This window comes from Hylobates moloch, unplaced genomic scaffold, assembly GCF_009828535.3.
Source record: "Hylobates moloch isolate HMO894 unplaced genomic scaffold, HMol_V3 SCAFFOLD_5, whole genome shotgun sequence".
Taxonomy (NCBI): domain Eukaryota; kingdom Metazoa; phylum Chordata; class Mammalia; order Primates; family Hylobatidae; genus Hylobates; species Hylobates moloch.
The window spans coordinates 14,062,335-14,084,739 of record NW_026652280.1 but is presented as its reverse complement, the minus strand read 5'-3'; the positions used below and the strand labels follow the sequence as shown (position 1 = coordinate 14,084,739).

At 33.3% G+C, this 22,405-nt stretch overlaps 1 long non-coding RNA gene across 1 annotated transcript; it reads right to left on the bottom strand.

Annotated features, from left to right (window-relative positions):
- Positions 1-11,542: 11,542 nt before the first annotated feature.
- On the bottom strand, positions 11,543-15,279 carry LOC131383586 (uncharacterized). The gene is made up of 2 exons (XR_009213728.1): positions 15,201-15,279; positions 11,543-11,703 (listed from the first exon to the last, which is right to left on the bottom strand). It is a non-coding gene; the product is annotated as an uncharacterized LOC131383586 (long non-coding RNA).
- Positions 15,280-22,405: the final 7,126 nt, after the last annotated feature.

The window sequence follows — 22,405 nt, the reverse complement described above, 5'->3', positions numbered from 1 at the left end:
AAATTTAAACCTATAAATATTTATGGAAGCAAAAAATACATATATTTCTACAGCAACATGTTCTACTTTTAAAGTATGGGATAATAAGATTATCTAGGTGTATTAGGCAAACATATTCAAAATTTTGTAAAATATATTTGTTCTGCTGCTTAGTTATGTTTTTTTCCAATTCAGAGCATCATTATAAAACTATATGAATAGTGATTACCAAAAGAAAATAATATCTGCTTTTTATATCATAAATTGAAATAAGCCACCAAAATATATATATATATATAAATAAATGAAATAACAGAAAAATTTATCTAGAAAATTAATATTTCAAGAGAGTCTCTTTGGTCTTTTCATTTATAGTATGGAACATTTAGAAATACAAATTGAAACATTTTCACTCTATCTTTCCATATTTATATAGTGCCAGAGAGATTCTGCAATTCTTTATTAGTAGACAACTTCCTCCAAAAATGTAAGAGTTGCCATATTTTCTTGAGAAAAAAAACTTTATTATTTTATTTTCCTAAGAACATGTTGTCTACCTATAGCATCTAAAACCATTTCCTGACCAACTATATAAAAATGATTTTAAAAGCTTAAGATCTCATGTAACAAATAAAATATGAAATTACTTTATTCTATAAATGCTCTCCTGAGTTATATTTAACAATGAAAAAAATAGAAATCTTTCATTTAATACAGCTTATGTGACAACTGTAATGGGAGAAATTATGAAAAGGGAATACAGCAGCCTCTGCTTTTGTGGTGGCAGAATGGGCCTTGCTCATAGTAGGTGCTCTAAATCCTTCCTGGTTCACTGTATGGACTTGATGAAGATCAAGGCAAAGGCAGGCATTGGCAGTTTCATGCTTTACCTGGTACACAGCTGAATGTAAGAAAATGCATTTGAAATGTTGGCTTTCCTTTTACAAGGGAGAACTATAAAAACAAAATATTGAGATTGAAATATTTCCTACATCTGTAGTGGAAGAGCTACAGGGAGCCCAGATAATGATGTGGCCCTAAAAGAGAAATAAAATTTCACTTCAGAGGGCCTCATTCTCCAAGCGGAGTTCAGGCTCGGTTGTTGGATACATGGTATTTCTTTATCTCACATGCCACCTGGATTTCAATACACTGCAAATATTCATTCTGATATGTAAATGAACATAGCAGTTGTCTTTGTCTTAATAACAATTTTATATTCTTATGTGTTCATCTTGTCACTGTATTATCCTTTTTTCTGAATTCACATTGAGATAAAATATTTTAAAATTGCTATTATTTGGAGGGGAAACAACAGAAAAAAAGTATTTTTCTTTGCAAGTGATGACAAATTTTAAAAATATCCAATAATGTTTAGCACCATTTAAAAAATACATGTCATACTCTAAACAGTAAAAGAATGTAAGCAGAATCAACACATTGGTCAGTATGATAAACTGTTTTGTGCTTAAATGCAGAAGTCTTTGCCCCTTATGATGCGCATTATGTATAAAATATCTATATAAAATTTTTAAACTGAAAGGCTTTTGTTATTTCACTCCTGTGACATCTGAATACTTAGCAGACACTATGTTTTAGCCAGTTATCCTCTGTCTAGAAGAAAGATTAAAATACATACCTTAAATTATTTGTTGCTAAATAGATAGGAGTATATGGTATCCATATTTATGGGCATACACTGAAATATTGACAAAGTCTTCTCCCTAAATAATCCTGACTCATGCTCCTGCAGCCCCTGTTTTTTTGTTCTCAGCATACATTCAGTTGTGAAAACAAGGCATCCCTCCTCTAGCAGTTATTCTATGAATTTGAGCTCACTCAAGAACCACAGAGCTAGTTCCCTTAGTTTCATATGAAACTTTCCAGTTTTAGAGTCAATTCACCATAGACAGGTTTGCCAATAAATACTTTAAAACTTATAGCCAGTGGAAATAAGACCTTGTGATTAATGAAATAAAAATCATTGCATAAACATTGATATGTAAGAGTCTTGATTTTAGTACCTAAGGATCCGTTTTTTGTTTTTTTTTTTTTTTTTTTTTTTTTCAGAAAGGATACCAAGATCTTCAAACTTCTAGTGATATCTCATCTATATGACCCACCTCTTTTTGTGGGCACAAACTCATCTTAAAGAACTGAACACTGTCTTCCAGTTGATCACTTCTGTATTGATCACATAAAGAACTATAGGCTTTTCTCAGTTACATCTCATGAAGCTGGATTCTTTTTCTCATTCTAGGTTGATGTGTTTTATAACCCACTCCTCCATACTGTATATTTTTTCTAAAATAAGTAAATGAAATTTTTTCTATGATGCCTGTATGAATATTTGAGCACTTAATTCCACTATTAAATTTAATTGTTTTGATTATAAATTTCAGCAAATGAAAACCCAAGAGAAGTAGAGAAATATGTTCATAATGTAATATAGCTAGATGTATTGCAGTATGTAGTTTCCCAAACATATTTCATAGCATATATAACATATATATTTCTGTATAACATATTCCTTTCTGCATATTAATTGTGCCTGTGGTTTGAAATATGTTAACTATGATCATGGAATCAAAACTAGTACATATATATATATATATATGTAAGTGAATGAATCTGTTACTGTATAACTTGTTAAAATAATAAGCTAAAATAAATTTCTATGTCTATGTAAGATTTCCAGTGATGTAGATTAGTATGCATGTAGCTGGACATTCAAGAAAAAGTGCAATCAAACTATAATCTTAAAGGTTTCATTGAGGATATCTGTAATCTAGAATTGAACTTATCTTTCTTAACATTTTTCTATTTACTCTGATTTCCACTAAAATTCCCTGAAAAAATATTTTGGGTTCCCCTCTTCCTGGTCTCTGTATACATTCTGCAATAAGGCTGTTGCCTTCCCACTCACAACTCCATCAAAATTTCTCTTAGAAAGAGCACAATGCCCTCCACCTGGTGTCAAAATCTGTGGCCAATTCTCGTCCCTAGCTATGGCATTTGAGTCAGCCACTACCATTTCCATGATATACTTTCTTCCCTATCCTTGCAAGACAGTTTGTTCTCACTTGCTTGATCTGCCTCTTCTCCTAGACTTATTCACGTAGATGCTTAATCCCTGACGTTAGTTCCTGTTGCTCCTGATGATTTTGCTCATAATTATGACATTTATATATATATTTTTAATTTTTATTGGTATAATAGGTGTAGATGAGATATTTATGGGGTAGATGAGATATTTTGATACAGGCATACAATGCATAATAATCACATCAGGGTAAATGGGGTGTCCATCACCTTAAGCATTTATCCCTTGTGTTACAAACAATCCAATTGTACTACTTTAGTTATTTTAAAATAACTAGTAAATTATTTAAAGTAAATAAGTATAATTATAGTAAATTATGGCCAATTATTATTTGGCCATATTACTTGGCCAAATTTAATGGCCAATTAAAATTATGGCCAAATATTATAGCCACCACAACATGGTGGCTATTTTACTATAGTAAAATACAGTTTCTCAGTATGATGCCACCATGTTTTGGCATCAAATGCTAAATCTTATTATTTCTAAAAACTATGCCGTACCCATTAGCCATCCCCACTTCTTCCCCATAACCTCACTATCCTTTCTAGCCCCTGGTAGGCATCACTGTATTCTCTTTTCCATGAGTTCAATTGTTTTAATGTTTATCTCCCATAAATAAGAACATGAGAAGTTTGTCCTTCTGTGCCTGGCTTAATTCACTTAACATAATAACCTCCATTCATGTTGTTGAAAATGACGGGATCTCATTCTTTCTTAGGGCTGATTAGTACTCCATTGTGTATATCTAACACATCTTCTTTATCTATTTCTCTGTTGATGAACACAGAGGGTTGCTTCCAAAGCTAGTCTATTGTAAATAGTGCAGCCATAAACATGGGAGTGCAGATATCTCTTCAATGTACTGATTTCCTTTTTTTTTTTTTAAGTACATACCTGGCAGTGGGATTGCTGTATCATATATTAGGTCAATTTTTAGTTTTTTGAGTGACATCCAAACTGTTCTCCATAGCGGTCGTGCTAATTTACATTTCTACAGTGTATGAGGATTCCCTTTTCTCCACCTCCTCGTCAGTATTTCTTATTGCTTGTCTTTTGGATAAAACACATTTTAACTGGGGTGAGATGATATCTAATTTTAGCTTTAATTTGCATTTCTCTGATGATAATATCAAGCACTTTTTCACACCTGTTTGCTATTTTTATGTCTTGTATTGACAAATGTCTATTTAGATCTTTTGCCAATTTCTAGCTGGATTATGAGATTATTTCCTATTGAGTTGTTTGAGCTCCTAATATATTCTGGTTATTAATCCCTTCTCAGATGAAGAGTTTGCAAATATTTTCTCCCATTCTGTGGATTGTCTTTTCACTTTGTTACTTGTTTCCTTTGCTGTACAAAAGCTTTTTAACTTCACGTGATCCCATTTGTCCACTTTTGCTTTGATTGCCTGTGCTTGTGTGGTATTACTAAAGAAACTTTTGCTCACTCTAATGTCCTGGAGAGATTCCCCAATGTTTTCTTTTAGTAATTGAATAGTTTGACGTCTTGGATTTAAGTCTTTAATCCATTTTGGTTTGAGTTTTGTATCTAGCGAGACATACGGGTCTAGTTTCATTCTTCTGCACATGGATATTCAGTTTTCCCAGCACCATTTATCAAAGAGACTGTCCTTTCTCCAGTATATGTTCTTGGTACCTTTGTCATAAATGAGTTCATTGCAGATGTATGGATTTGTTTATGGGCTCTCTATATTGTTCCATTCGTCTATGTATCTGGTTTTATGCCAGTACCATGCTGTTTTGGTTACTATAATTTGAAGTGAGGTCATGTGATTCCTCCAGTTTTGTTCTTTTTGTTCAGGATAGCTTTGGCTGTTATGAGTCTTTCTAAAAAAAAAAGAAAAAGAAAAGAAAGGACTGACAGTAGGATTGTTTTTCTATTTCTGTGAAGAATGTCATTGGTATTTTGAGAGGTGTTTTATTAAACTGTAGATTTCCTAGAATACTATGGACATTTTACCAATATTGATTCTTCCACTCTGTGAACATGGAATATCTTTCCATATTTTTGTGTCCTCTTCAATATCCTTCATCAATGTTTAATTGTAGAGATATTTTACTTCTTTGGTTAACTCCTATATATTTCATTTTCTTTGTAGCTATTGTAAATGGGATTACTTTCTTGTTTTCATATTATTTGTTGCTGGCATATAAATATGCTATTAATTTTTATATGTCAATTTTCTATCCTGCAGCTTTTTTAAATGTATTTAACAGTTCTTATACTTTTTGATGGAGTCTTTAGGTTTTCCCAAATATAAGATTATGTCAACTGCAAACATGGATAATTTGACATCTTCCTTTTCAATTTGGATGCCCTTTATTTCTTTCTTTTGTCTGATTGCTCTAGTTAGGGTTTCCAGTAATATGTTGAATAACAGTGGTGACAGTGGGCATCCTTGTCATGTTCCAGATCTTAGGGGAAAGGCTTTCAGTTATTTTTCCCCATTCAGTATAATGCTAGTTGTACATCTGTCATATATGGCTTTTATTGTATTGATGAATATTCCTTATATATCCAGTTTTTTAAATCATGAAAGGATGTGGAATTTTATCAAATTCTTTTTCAGCATCAGTTGAAATGATCATATGATTTTTATCCTTCATTCTTTTGATATGTATCGCATTGATATGTGTATGTTAAACTATCCTTGTATTCTTGGGATGAATCCCACTTGGTCAGGATGAATAATCTTTTTAATACGTAGTTTAATTCAGTTTGCTAGTATTTTGTTGAGGATTTTCGCATCAATGTTCATAAGGAATACTTGTCTGTAGTTTTCCTTTTTTGATGTGTATTTTTCTGATTTTGGTATTAGAGTAATACTGGCCTCATAGAATGAGTTTGGGAGGATTCCCTCCTCTTCCATTTTTGGAATCGTTTGAGTAGGATTGGTATTAGTTCTTCTTTAAGTGTTTGGTAAAATTCAGCAGTGAAGCCATCAGAACCTAGGCTTTTCTTTGCTAGGATACTTTTTATTAAGACTTCAATCTTTTTACATGTTATTGGTCTGTTCTGGTTTTGGATTTCTTCATAGTTCAACCTTAGCATGTTATATGCATCTAGGAATTTATCCATTTCTTCTAGGTTTTCCAATTTATTAGCATATAGTTGCTCATACTAGCTGCTAATGATCCTTTTAATTTCTGTGGTCTCAGCTATAATCAGGATAATTACTTTAAATAACACTTAAATCCTGACAACACCAAAAGTTCCATCTCTACCCCAGATTCACATGCATTCAGAAACACTTAGTTGACTTCTCCTCTTAAATGTTCAGAATACTTTCAAAATTGAACTTCTAATATTTCCCCCATAAACCTGTTCTATCTGCAGTCTTTTTACTCATCTCAGTTGATGGCATTTTCAGTCTTCTGGTAGTTCAGACCAAAAAACTTGGACTCATTTTTCATTCTTCTTCAGTTCTCAGACTATGATAGCTCACCAAAAATCCTGTTGTTTTGAACTCCCTGTCACCTGGTCTGGAGCATAGTGTGATTATCATGACTCACTGCAACTTTCACTTCCCTAGCTCAAGCAATCCTCCCACCTCAGCTTCTTGAGTAGCTGGGACTACAGGCACACACCACCCCACCTGGCTAATTTTTGTACTTTTTATAGAGACAGGGTCTGTCTCACCATGTTGGCCAGGCTGGTCTCAAACTCCTTAGCTCAAGCAATCTGCCTGCCTTGGCCTCCCAAAGTGCTGAGATTACAGGCATGAGCCATCACGCCCAGCTGAGCCACTGTTATTTCTAACCAAGTTATATGTCATAAGTTTCTAAGGTTATATCATTCCCTCTGTCTATTCTTGGCAAAGTCAAAGTTAAACTCTTAAAACAAAAGGTGAGTTATGTCACTCCTACCTTTAGAGCTCTGCAATGGCTTCCCCGTGAACTCGGAGGAAGTGCTTATGACAGCCTGCATGCCTATCCTAATGACATACATCCCCACCTCCTCAATTATCTCTCTGATTTGTCATCTACTCTTATTCCCCTCCCTTTCTCCATTTCACTGGCCACAGGCTTCCTCGATATGTTTAGAACAGACCAGACAACACTCTGCTAACATGTGTTTTTGCATTGGCTTTTACTTCTCCCCAGAATGCCTTCCCTCCCCTTGGCTATCTAGGGTACCTCAACGGTTAACTTTTAACCTTTTTTTTAGTTCCTTACTCAAAAGTCACTTTAACAGTGAGGCCTACCTACCTTGAACACATTATTAAAATTTAGCCCATGAATAGCACTTCTGATCTTTTTTGCTCACTCTATTTTATGTATTTAATTAGCACTTATCACCTTCTTTTATACTATATAATTTCCTCATTTAGTAGATTTATTATTGATTTCTGTCCCTCTCCATTACAATGTAGAAAATAAAGAGTTGTCTGCTTTCTTCACTAATGTCACCTAACCCCCATAAGCACAAACTAGGCACTTAATTAAATATTTGTTGTATTGAATAGACTCAGTTACATTACCAGGAATCACTTGAAGCCATAGAGCAGACCCTTTCCAGGTCATTAACTACCCTTCTGGAAGAGGGTTTTGGATAACACAAAAGTGAAACAAAGAAACCTACATAGAACTTATGAGCACCACCTTATACTTCCAGCCCTGTCCAGCAACTGTGGATCCCTGAAAAACTATTTAAATTAGATAAACCTTAGCTTCTATAGACAGTGTCATAGCTATTTTAATTATAATATAATAAAATGCTTAATAAAATTAGATTCAAATATATGGAATGCACAGCATGGCCCTAGAAGTTAACTTGCAATTAATTAAAAAATAGCTTCTTTTCATTCTTCCCCCTTTCTATTCTCTTTCATGTTTTCAATTTGCTCACCCTGGGGACCTGTGGCTTTAAAGATACATTTTTTAAATGTTTATTTGCTTTTTTTAAAGCATATTTATTACACATATTTGGTGTACCAGTTATTATGCTATTATATTTTCATACTTATATGTGTCTGACAGGAATCTGAACTCCTTGAAGTAATTTGTTTAAAAATAATACAAGACCTTTCAGAAGCAAATTAGAATTGGTTCCAGTATCATTCTCTTACCAGTATACTTTAGGAGGCAAGTTGAGCTTTTTCACTGCTAGAAGATTATGTTTCATTATTAATAAGACAAGAAAAATTTTAAAAGCAATTTAATGTAAATATCTTGAAGTATTCTACATTAATAAAAACAAACGTGGTCTTCTGAATGAGTGTTTTTGATAGAGAGTCATAATTTGTCTCAGTTTATAGATAGAAAAATTACAGTTACATGAGCTGTCTAGGTACAAAATCAATCAACTAACATGGAAGTTAATCATGTTATTCTCCCCACTTAACTCACTCCTCTCACACTTGGTAGGCACTAGTCGAAGAAGTAACATAACGATGCCATCAAGAACTCACAGGAGGATCCTGTATATCTCTGCTGCCTTAAATAGAGCATTTAAGCATCTTTGAGTTCAGTTAACCTATCCATGAGTACTGCTAAAAGTGTTTCATTGAGAGTCCATTCATTCACTGCTCAAAGTGAATACATTGAGAGTCCATACGAATGAGAAATATTTAACATACACATGTGTATATATATATTCTTTTTACTATTTCGAAGCCTTTGTGCAAAGGTGTCCCACTTGGCTATATAAAAAAGTATTCCTTTCCTGCTTTGAAAGTGTAAAACAGAGTAGATTAAACTTTCAGTTTTAAAGAGAAGCATGATTGATGACTCTCTCCACCTCTCTTCCATCTAATCTTACCATGGACACTTTAAATATTAGAAGATGAAAGTATATGCCATAGAAGTTAAGGATGCTTTCAATGAGAAAAAAGGTTATCTTCAATAACTTGGAAACACTGAAATATATTCCTTCCCTACTTTTCCCAGAACATAAAACTCAGCATTTTTTTCCTGTGATGTTTTCTACTTTGTAACAATTTTGTTTTTCAAAAACAAGATAAACCAAGCAACAGAACAAAGAAAAGAAATGAAACCCATCTATTATCATATAGTGTACATTCTTAGGGAATACTACTACGTTGGGCCTAAGACTCTTACAACTGAGGAAGAGTAGAATTATTTTGCACTACTAGTGAATGAAGAACAATAAATCAAAGTGACAAGTGATCAACTTGTGACCTATAAGTAAGTGTATGGAGGAGACTAAATTGTTGACTCCTATGAGCTCCCCTTTGAGAGCTGTTACATATTTAGTAATGAATGATTGGAAAAGCAAAGATGAAGAAACGAAAGAACATAAAACTTTGTAGCATTTACTATTTTTCAGGCACTTGGCTATGAATTTCTACATGCATTCTTATTTTTCTCAAATAACTCTGTGGAGTACAACTGGGCCCATTTTTTAATGCTGAAATCTGAGTCGTAGCTAGGTTGAGTCTTATTAGACCTTGTTAACATTGCTAGAAACTTGGCAAAACACTAAGCGGTGCACCAAAGGGAATGATGTGTGATAAATACTATACAATGGGAAGAGATTGAGGTTACATTCAGGGTCTGTGATTATTAATGGCTTTCAAAATATGGTTGCTAAGTTAGTAGGAATGTTATATATGAGACATAAAAAAACACTTATTTCTGAAGAAAGCTTTTTTTTTTTTTTTCTTTTTGAGACGGAGTCTTGCTCTGTTGCCCAGGCTGGAGTGCAGTGGCGTCATCTCAGCTCACTGCAAGCTCCGCCTCCTGGGTTCACGCCATTCTCTGGCCTCAGCCTCCCGTGTAGCTGGGACTACAGGCCCCCGCCACGATGCCTGGCTAAGTTTTTTGTAATTTTAGTAGAGACGGGGTTTCACTGTGTTGGCCAGGATGGTCTCGATCTCCTGACCTCTTGATCCGCCCACCTCGGCCTCCAAAAGTGCTGAGATTACAGGTGTGAGCCACTGCGCCCTGCCGAGGAAAGCTTTTAAAAACCTAACAAGGCAAGTGTTTGCCATAGACCAATAATTGGAACATTAGCCAAGCCAGATATATTGGCTTTTCTGTTTGGGGGTGGTTGATTTTTATTCTTGTTTTTTTCCCCATTGAGATTTATGTAAAATTATCTGATACAAAGATTGGGAAAAGGAAAAACAGGTGATTAAAACAGCTTAGATTCTACACACACAAAAAATGCTGATTGGTACAAGAGGTCTAACAAGACGGGTGACAAAACTGCTTGGGGACCAATAATCTCTGCATGGTTGCTTCCCTTAGACAGGTGGCTGCAGAATTCTTACACTATAAATTAAGGAAACAGTTGGAACTCACCTTTAAACATCAGCCTTCCTGTCAGAGCACTGACAGGGTGATCTGTGGTGCTGATTCACTTTCAGTAACTGTTCAAAAGCACATTTTTAATATCAGATGCTTACTTTAAACAAAATATGTTTCCATCAGCACTGAGTTGTAGCCTCTAGACTACTTCTTAGTTTGTGGCTGCCTTTACAAGTTGAACATTGATTTAGAAAAGGGGGTTATGTTTCATAAGTATTGCATCTTTTCTTAATTTTTAGGGAACTGAAACTTGCTATTACTTTGTACATTTATGTATGTTTTATATTTATATGTGCCATAAACTTTCCTAGTTTGTAAATCAATTTAATATGTTTATTAAATATTTTTGGTAGTTCAAGTTCACTTGGGTCTTAGATTTTTACGTACCCTTAGAACTTAAAAACTTCAAGCATTTTAAGAACTGGTTCTGCCCTGGAGAGGCAGTATAACTTTGAAACACTATTTCCTTATCAGTACCATGATAATAACACCTAACTCACAACAAATTGTTAAACTAGGTTGACATATGTAAACCCCACATATATGGAATCCCATTAACTAAACTTTATATATAAAATATTTATATATTACATATACAATATTTGCTGCATAAAATATTCAGAAAATGCTGCTATAATCCAACATCTAAGACTATTCTTTATATATATATATAAATATATATATACACACACACAACACACACACACACACCAGTATATATGTATAATATTTATATATGTGTATATATATACCAGTTTTACATAAATTACTCTCTGTACATAAAATGTAAATATGTATTTAAATATATGTTATATTTATATTTAAGAGAGATGATATAAATACTCCTAACTAAAGGAAATGATGCCTGAGAAGTATATTTAGCACAGTATCTAGCACATAGCAAATAATAGGTGTGATGGTGATAGTGATGACTTTTATGTTTATGTCATCAGGCACTTAATATCTAGTCAAATAAATACAGATAGCTCTTAAAATCATATAGTGGCTGTTTAAATATGTGTTAGCTTGATTTTTCACCGAAACTTGGTTAAACTTGTGGTACAACTTTAAATGAGTGGGAAGATGGGTAGAAGTAACACAGAGTAAGTGGTAAAGTGTTTAATAAGTGAACCTTAGCAGGAACCGAAAATTGCAACTGAGTACCTGGAGGGAGGGGTTGGAGAGCAGTCAGCTTCAAGAGCCAAGTTGGAGAATCAGTCAGGTGAGAAAGGAAAATTACTTCCTCCTGATTAGAACAGAGAGCCATGGGAATTTGTTCTGCTGATGAGCAGACGTATACTGATCTTTTTTCTTTTTGCTTCCGCCTGGAGAGGGAGAATCAGAAAAAGTCTTATAACAAAAAGTAAGCGAAAATAGAGCAAGGACTTTCTAGATGATTAGGAAAACCAGGAAAGCAAAAAGGATAACCATCTCCCTAAAAGACTTGGCAGACTAAATGGAGGAAAACCGCTAGCAGAAAACTCACTCACATATTCTTTCATACCCAGTTGCCTTGGAATCCACAAGTCGCTGTTATGTAAATGACCTGAAACATTTTTTGGGTTTGAAGTTATCTCCTAGATACAGAGTGGTATTAGAGGACAAGAAATAGCTTGGGATCCAGATAGGTCTGGCCTTCTACCATAGTCAGGTTCTATGTTAATAAACATGTACAAATTATTTAACCTCTCTGAGGTCTACTTTCCTGTTTAGTGCAAAGTAGATATAAATAACATCCTAAAAGCATTATGGTAAGAACAAGACAAATCCAATTTACGTAAATTTTTTTTGCAGAAAATACTCAGAAAATGCTGATTATAATCCAACATCTGAGATTATTCTTCCTTTATCTTTTCTCTTAGTTCGTTTCTTCTCTTCCTTCTCACTAGATTCTTTGTTTGTTTTGTTTTGTTTTGTTTTGTTTTTTGTTTTGGCAGAGTCTTGCTCTGTGGTCCAGGCTGGAGTGCAGTGGCGAGATCTCTGCTCACTGCAAGCTCCACCTCCTGGGTTCAACGGATTCTCCTGCCTCAACCTCCCTAGTAGCTGGGACTACAGACGCCTGCCACCACACCCGGCTAATTTTTTGTATTTTTAGTAGAGATGGGGTTTCACCATGTTAGCCAGGATGGCCTCAATCTCCTAACCTTGTGATCTGCCTGCCTTGGCCTCCCAAAGTGCTGGGATTGCAGGTGTGAGCCACCGTGCCCAGCCTCTTCTTGCTTTTTTTAAAAAAGCAATACCTGTTCTTCTTAGTCAATACCAACTTGCCTTAAGTCTTCAATAGTCAAATAAAGAATGATGCCTAGCTGTAGAGATTGTTTCCCAAAGTCCATATCTGCATTTTAACTCTAACTAAATTGCTATCTCAACTTGTATCTTCTGCAGACATATTCGATTCAACATATCCCAAGTGACAACATCAGATCACCTCTTAACCTCATCTTTCCCCATCAGTAGTATCTAGCTCAATTAATGGCGTTACAACACATTGTTTTCAAGGCTGTAACCCAGAGGTTTGCTATCTTATTTATCACTTTTAGTTTGGTAAAAATCATGTTCTTCATAATATTTAGAAACTAGACGCATTTCCAATCTCTTAGTTTAAGTCCAAAGCATCATCACCTGGACTAATCTCTTAAAGAATCCCTTTGCCTCTAAACTCTGCCATCTCTAATTATCACCACAATGTTTCCTGAGTTTTGTGGAAGCCAAATATTTTAAAAATAGGCACAATACCCTGAGAGTGACACTGTAAAATAAAATAAAATAAAATAAAATAAAATAAAATAAAATAAAATAAAGTAAAGTAAAGTAAAATAAAATAAAATAAAATACCAGGCACAATTAAGCTATACAATAAAAAATTAATCAAAGACTGGATGAACTGGAGCTAGAAAGAAATGTTACGTGATTATATTGGGTTGTATTGCAACTACTACTGTGTTGGTCTAAGTTCTCTTATCTCTCATCAAGTAAGAAGTACAATTATCTGTTAAGCACTGGCACATAATGGAATAAATAGGTAATATTCAAGCTTTTACTGAAGACTGAAATTCCTGTCCCTTTATTCCCAGCTGATTACATTAACTTGTACTTTCCTGGAAAATTGTTATCAGTAAATATGAACATACTCATATTCCCTAGATTCTCTAACAAACTGCCAGGAGTATTTACCCACCATCTTCTCTTGCCTCTTTTCTATAGTTTCTATTGTTATTGCTAAAGTAAAATTGCAGCTTGAGTCTTATTGGGAGGAAGGCATGCTTGGGGTATTTATAATCTGCAATGTGCAAATTATAAGTTTAGCTTCTGTTATCCAGGGCATTAGTGTATAAATTTATGTCCTCCATAGTTAAACTTTTAACCTTTTTATATAAACTGCCCATTTTCTCATCTAGAGACTCATATTTTCTTCTCCGAACTACTTAATATTTTCTTCTATAAATTAAAATAATATAATGTAACAACAAAAACAATAACAAAAAGTTCCATTGAGACTGCTACTCCCTGGCACACCTTCTCACCTATTGATTTGGGATGCCATGAGGGAGCAGCCAACTCATGTAGCTTGCACTTGCTCACTACTTTCTCCTTTCGCTCTGACTTCTACTTCCACAATTTGTTAGAAAAGTACTCTTTACTAAACACTGTATCTAACATTATTATTGATTTATAACTCATCGAATCAAGTCATCTTTTAGCAATTCTCATCTTACTTTGCTTTTCTGTAGCATTGGGAATTTTATGACATTTCTTAAATGTGGAAAATCATACTTCTACCTTATGTTTTAAGTTACTCTTTTTTTCCTATTTTTTCTTGTGATCAAATATGCCTAATGTTTATGATTTTAATTATTTGTAAATATATAATTCAGTGGCATTAAATACATTCACAATACTGTGTACTTATCACCACTATTATGCCATACATGTTTTTGTTATTCCAAACATAAACTCTACCCATCAAAATATGATTATTCCTTTCCCCTCCTTGTAACCCTGGTGACTTCTATTCTGCTATCTCTGTGAATTTGTCTATTCTAGGTACCTCATATAAGTTGAACCATATAATTTCTGTCCTCATTTATTTCTTTTTATTTTATTTTTCTACATTAAAAAATAAAAGTTGTATATATTTATCTTGTACAATATATTTTGAAATATCAATACATTGTGGAATGACTAAATCAAATTAATTAACATATGCATTTAAATTATTATTCAAGTTCGCGTTCTAGATGACATTGAAATGTTCAAACTACCAACCCTGTATGCTATTAGTTGAGGTAATAGACTTATTTCCTGTGAAGAAAATTGGAGTTACAGTTTCATTTATTCATAGCAAAACATATCATAACTTTTAAAATAAGCTCTTATGTTCCCTCTTCTGCCCAATTATTGAATTGTTAAATTATGTTGTTTCTTTTAATTGTATATTTTGTCCCCAGTGGCCAAACTAGAAATCTTGGAGTAAATCTTGGCTTTTACCCTTCCTGTATCCTGGATATCATGTATTATGCTACACAAGCCAACCTAGCGTTGCTTCCTAAATGGTCATATCCAAAAATGTAATCTGTAAATTTAGGAGTCAATGTTTTGCACATGCTGAAATTACAGAAAATCTCCTAGGTACACAAATTATTTTAGTTATGTCCATCTCTAGCCTAGCTTGTATAGGGTTTCCAGTCTGATCTTGTATTATGTCTAACATAATACTTTATCTACAGTTTCTCTTCATTTCCAGCCATTTGACTACAGCAGTGTTAGTGGAAATAGAGTTAATGAGATAATGTTGAGCATCAGTTAGGTGACAGGGACTTACATTGCAAACTCTTCCTGTATCTGTTAGTTCCAGCAAACAGCTCCAGAGCAGTGTCTCTTGCTGCTTTGACTCCTCCCAAACATTTCTGTCTGTGACAAAAATAAAAATATTTTAACTTTTCTTGTGTGGCTGTTTGCCTTTCTGGTTATATTGTGGGTTTCTAAAAGGTAGATACTATTTCCTAGCTTTAGATTGCATTCTTTATAACACTGGTATCCATGTTACACACCAATTTAATAATCTGAATATTGAATAGTAATGAAGAACTGGGAACAAAATACATGTATTAGCTTCCTATTGCTGAGTAACAAAGTGCCACAAATTTAGTAGCTCATGACAAAAACATTTATAATGTCACCACAACAAAACCATTTATAATGTCGCATTTTCTTTATAGCAGAAGCCCAGCCTATTGTGACTGGATTCTCTACTAAGGTTCTCACTGAACTAAAATCAATTATCGGCAAAGGATGCTGCTCTCACATGGGACTCTGGGTCTTCATTCAGGCACAAGCGTTTTGGTTAGAGTGTATTCCCTCCCACACCTTCTATGTGGTTCTCTCTGTCTTCAAGCATATCAAATCTTTCTCTTGCTTCAAATCTCACCAGTTTTCTCTCCTGTGTTTAAGGGCTCATGTGATTGCATTGAGCCCACCAGGACAGTAAGATAATCCCCTATTTTGTAAGCCTGCTGTTAAATAACCACAGTTAACATTTGTACCGTTTCTATTGTCAGGTAATATCTTCACAGACATAACACAAGGGACAAAATTCATGGGGGACAAGATTCTGTCAACCACAATATACATAAGCTACATATTAATCAAGTAGAAAAGAATACAAATATGTATTACACTGTGATTGCAAATATGCAAAAAACTGTAGGTGAGCAGAGTCAGGAAAAATTATTCCAAATATTAAGATTTATACAAATTATTATTTTCTATTTAGAAATGACATTTGGTCTTATTTATGAGCTAAAATAGAAAACATATAAATACCAACATACAATTTTAAGGTTAAAAATATAGTTAAAATTTTTTTAGTAACAAAGCATAAATTTCTAATTTTATTATCAGTGGCTGGAATTTTTCCTTACCTTAGAAAAGTTTACTGGGTTATTTTATTTTATTTATTTTATATTATTGAGTAATGATAAATGTTCCATCGGGATCATTTAATAAATCAAATATATAATTTGATTAGGTAGGTGAGGCAGTAAAATAAATAAAACATTGTTACATTGTTAATATAATAACAACATATGACTGCTAAGAAATGCAATCATATATTACCTCCACATATGTACTGAAAATAGGAGATACCATGACATGTTCAAAGTTTTCTGTAAATAACAGTTGACTTTCATTCTCAGTTTACCATCATTCATGAGGCAGGTTTTAAAACTTAGAAGCATTAGATTAAGTAAAAGGTATTTGAGACAACTATTATGTAAAGATACTGATTTATTTGTATCAGCCTTCCTCTCTAAATTATTTAAAATGTTAGTCTTGTTAGCTATCAATAAACAATGGAAGGCCAGGCATGGTGGCTCTCGCCTGTAATCCCAGAACTTTGAGAGGCTGAGGCGGGCAGATCACCTGAGATTGAGAGTTCAAGACCAGCCTGACCAACATGGGGGAATGTCATCCCTAATAAAAATACAAAATTAGCTGGGTGTGGTGGCGTGAGCCTGTAATCTCAGCTAATCAGGAGGCTGAGGTAGGAGAATCTCTTGAATCCAGGAGACGGAGGTTACTATGAGCCGAGATCGTGCCATTGCACTCCAGCCTGGGCAACAAGAGCAAAACTCCATCTCAAAAAAATAAATAAATAAATAAACAATGGCAGGTATTATGCAAATCCAGAGATTAATCTAGAAATCTTCAAAATGAAACTTTTTTTTAGAAATTATTTAAAATATTACAGCAAAGCAAGGTAAAATACTAAATTGTTTTCAACACAAGTCAATACTTCAAGTACGCTTGAAGTACTACTTTGATTTCCATTGCTAACTCATGAATTATTTTGAGACATTAATTTAATTTAGATCACAGTCAGTGAAAATGTTACCTGTTTTTACACTGAAACTACACATGAATAAGCAAATAGCCCTTGGGATGTGTGTAACAGCATGCGTGTGAACAGATTTTTAATCAACTTATTTTTTAAATAAATTTAAATATTTTCAGCATTTCATTCTCCTCTCCTCCCTACCTCCCTATATTCAAATATATTCCAAGTTCTTTCATGAAAATAATCCAACGCCTTCCAAGTGGCTCAGTATGAAAAAAACTGCATTGGATCATGATGGATGGAATTTATTTCCTAAGTTGTTTGGACCTGTGAGGTGACCTAAGGGAGATCACAAGGGTTAATATTTTGTAAAATAACAGGATATAATCAAGATTTTTTTACTCATTATTTACATATTGCTCCTATGAATCCAATGGCACTCAAAAGAGTCCATCTGTTTTATAGCAATCTAGTTCTCTGATTCTGCAAGTGAAGTTGAAACCAATATATTCCTAATCTAACAGAATTTTTTTGGAAGTTACATTTTTTATTTTTAATGTATCATGATTTAAAGCATTATAGAACATTATTTGTATTTTTAATTATAAAAATAATATTTCTGAACGTGTCACTTTCTCTTCCAGATAAAATATTTGCATTGTTTATAAAATATTCTTTATGCTTATATTGTTTTATGCTAAACATAGATAAAAATAGAAAAAAAGAAACAAAATTAATTTCAGTCAGTATTTAAGATTTTTAAAATTTATCTTTACTCAATTTTTGTCTACCAACTAAATCCTTTCCTATTTTAAAACTCCAATTAAAAGGTTGACAATAAGAAAAGCTAACACTCATGCTAAGAAGCTACTGTTGAGAGTTTGCTTGAAGAAACTACGAGAAAAAAGAAAGCATATGTAAAGAAAAAAAATACCACTTTCTTAGGCAACAATGTGATTAAATATTGGAATGATGAGCTGCAATTGAAAAAATATTAAAATCTTATAATGAGATAAAACAAAAGGTAATAATGCAGCCCTGTAGATGAGTTAAGGAAACATTTTCACCAAATAACAGTTATGATTGCCTTTGTTGATATTTATTATGGCTATCCCTCTTCAAATTTTGATATTTCCTTTAATGCATATGCAGTTTATAAAATGAGAGTATATTATAAATTGAGTCAATTCTTTACTTTCCTTTTTCATATATATGTACGTACATACATACAAATTAACATATACAGACGATCCCTGATTTAGAATGTTTTAACTTAACTTTTTTTTTATTTTATGGTGGTGCAAAAGGGATACGCGTTCAGTAGAGACCATTCTTCAGGGACCCGTACCATTCTGTTTTTCACTTTCACTACAGTATTCAATAAATTATATGAGATATTCAACACGTTATTATAAAATAGGCTTTGTGCTAGGCGATTTTGTTCAACTATGGGCTATTGTGAGTATTCTGAGCATGTTTAAGGTAGGCAGGGTATTAAATGATTTTTTAACTTATGATTGGTGTATCAGGACATGACCTCATTAGAAGTTGAGGAGCATCTGTATTAAAAAACCTTCCCTTAAAACCTTCCCTATGCTAGGTTCTGGGAATAAAGAGATCTAGACCCTAGTGACAAAATTGGAATATGGAGTCAAACCATTACACAAACATGCAAAGCACTATAAAATGTCGACAGTAAGGACAACATACTGGGATGTTTATAAGCTTGGAACGGGCATTAAATGATAAGTGTCATTACTAACACGACTAAAAAGTGGACAGATAATGAAAATGTCACACATTAAACTTTTTTTTTTTTTCATGATGGAAAGCATTATTTGAAGTGTCTACAAAAGGTTGAGTCCTATTCATCTGGAAAAAAGAATACACAGCATTGTTATTCATATTTTGGGTCACAAATAAATATAAGCTGTTCTGTCTAGATGTAGAAAATAATTTAAGGTAGTTTAAATAATGAAGTAAAATGATTAAATAAAAATACTGTATTACTTGCCAAAATATGTAATTAAAACACATTTGTACACTAATGAATGTCTTGAATCCTACCACTTCCTCAACTTGTGTTGTTACATTATTAAGAAGTGATAGTGGCTGGGTGCGGTGGCTCACGCCTGAATCCCAGCACTTCGGGAGGCCGAGGCGGCTGGATCACCTGAGGTCGGGAGTTTGAGACCAGACTGACCAACATGGAGAAATCCCATCTCTACTAAAAATGCAAAACTAGCCGGGCATGGTGGTGCATGCCTGTAATCCCAGCTACCCGGGAGGCTGAGGCAGGAGAATCGCTTGAACCTGGAGGTGGAGGTTACGGTGAGCCGAGATTGCACCATTGCACTCCAGCCTGGGCAACAGTGCAAGACTCAAAAAGAAGTGATAGTGTATTTAAATCAACCTTGTTCAAATACAGATAGTAATATCCACGGGTTTTAACATATTTAAGGTTTTAGTTAACACTTTAAAAATAAAATCTAAATAAATCATAAATCCTAGAGTAATTATAGGTAAGTTATGCTGAGTTTCTTTTATAACATTCTGGAAATAGCAAGTTTAGAGGAGCATAGCTAAGGGGTGGGTGGGGAACATTACAATGGTGAACGCTGCTTGGATCCCTATGAGTAGCACCAGAAAGCTACAATAAATAATAAAATGGTTTTGTAATAAGGGAAGTGAACAATTAAGCACCAAGTAAGTGTAAAAGCAAAGTAAAATGTTCTGGCAAAATGTATGTCAAGTGTCCAGCAACTATGTTTCTGGACTGTGGCAAGACAATTAATGAGGGAGGCAGGAAAGTCAGCAAGTAATGCATTATAATTATCAATCAATAAGTGTAATGAATACATTGATCAAAGTCTAAATATCTCCTGAGTTAAGTAAGAGGCATAATGGAGCTATAATTACTAGTATTGGTGGGATCTCAGAACAATTTCTTCAAGGACAATCATAAAATTAAAAGGTGAAAATGTTGGGCAAATAGCCCAATTAGAGACATTTGTAAGTTTGAGGTGAGATCGCTGAAAGCAGATGAGTCAGTAAAAGATAAGAAGAATTTTCCATGCTTGGTAATTACTGAAGTTCTGATTAGCTAATGTTTGTAGGTGGGATTAAAACATAACTACGCAGCAAAAAGAAAAACATTATTTAAAGTAAAAAAAGCAAAACATAACACGAAGTAAAAAAAAAAGCCGTAATAGAATACTCTTATTTATCAGGGTAAAACTGTATATTATAATAATACTTATGTATTAATAATATGTATTATTGTATGTATAATATGTGTTAGGTATATAATAATGTGTTTTATACTACAATACATGTACACATACAAAGACACACATATATATTAATTGAAAAAAAATATATATATATATATACACATGCAGATATTCAGGAATGCATATATGTATAATTAAATCTTAAGCCAATTATCTCTCAAATGGAAACAACAGCAAAATAGTGGTTTTTCTGTAACTGGAGAGAACATTAAACTACATAAATATTACTTTAAATTTTAGTTCTCAGGAGCTTAAAAGGGAAAAAAGACTGACATTTTAAAATTTATATTATTCCTCATTTTTAAAATTGCTCCTACGTACCTCTCTTTGGTGTGTCAGTATTATTGATTAGATTAGATTTGGTTTCCTGCAGGATGCCTCAAACCAATTTAGTTGGGTAGCCTTAAGTGTTCTTGCTGACAGATTACTCTTATTCATGTCAGTTAAAGGGAATTGCAGTGATTTTTTTGAACTCTGTAAAAAAGTGTCATTACGGACTTCCTCCATGCTAGGCATGACTACTGCCTTCAACCCTGCTTTGACATTTCATTTATCCCAGGGTGTCCTTGCTTCCTTTCCCTCATCTAAACTCAATAATTATGGTGCCACACTATTTAGCCTTAGAGATAAATTTCCAAAACAATTCCAGATAGTCCAAAACTCAGTAATTTGTCAATTCACTTGCTCCAACAATGATAAAAGCATTTGTATTTTAAAAAGAATTGTGTGGTCTTATGAGGTAGTACGTGTTCAAAAACAGTATTTTACAAAAAAATTTCAAATAACCTCTTCTCTCTTTTTACAAACTTCTAAGTTGCTGTCAGTGATATTGTTCTTAAACTTTTTCTGTCAATATTTATTTAAAAATCCATTTAAAATGGTCCACATGAATGAGAATTTTAATGCTGCATTGATACTAACAAATTAAGCAATACTCATAAGTATTAAATATGAAATAACAGATATGTCTTAAACGTTTCCAATCCTCCATTGTCCAAACACTAGAGATATTTCTGAAGCTCATGACCTAGTTTGCACCATCTACTATTTTCATTCATTACTTTTAGCTACCAATCAACTGATTACTTCCTTATTTATTTAATAACTAGATTCCCTTTCACCACTTTTGCCATCATTCCTAGTAACTTCAGCAAACATGTATGATCTATTCAACATGTTGTGTAGTTCCATTTCATCCTCATCTCTAAAATGTTTTTTCTCTACTTTCTTCAATTACCTACTCCCATGGGTTTGACCTAGATCTTCATAACTGATACCTTCATCCCCAATTCAAACATATAATCAAAAGTATAATTTTCTAGCTCACCAACTCAGTTACTCACACTTCACCATTCCAGAGTTCCAGAGAAACTTTCTAATCCTTGATCTTACCAATTTTCACATAAGCCAAATTCTCATGTATAGTCTCTTTATATATAGAAAAAATATATAAAGACACTCTATATATGTGTCTATATATACACACAGATATATTTTATATGTCATAAAATTACATATTAATTCATAAAATTAAGTATATATATAGATTAAAAGGGAAGGAGGAAGGGGGTAGATCATAAAACAAAATTATAAAACATTCTTTAATACACAATTTTAAAGATTTAAAAGCTAGAAATGGTAATTATTTTACTAAGTTTACTGATGTGAAGGTAGGTAAAAGACTAGAGAGAAATGTATTTGGGGAGGAAAATGAAACAGTCATCTTTTGGTATGCTAGGTTTAAGCAATTAATCAAATGTCCAAATGAAAATATCAAGTAACCATTGTATATTGTTACATTTATTTATATAGTACTATATATACACATTTATATATGTAAATACATATAAATATATAAATACTATATACATATTGTACATACATGTATACATATAA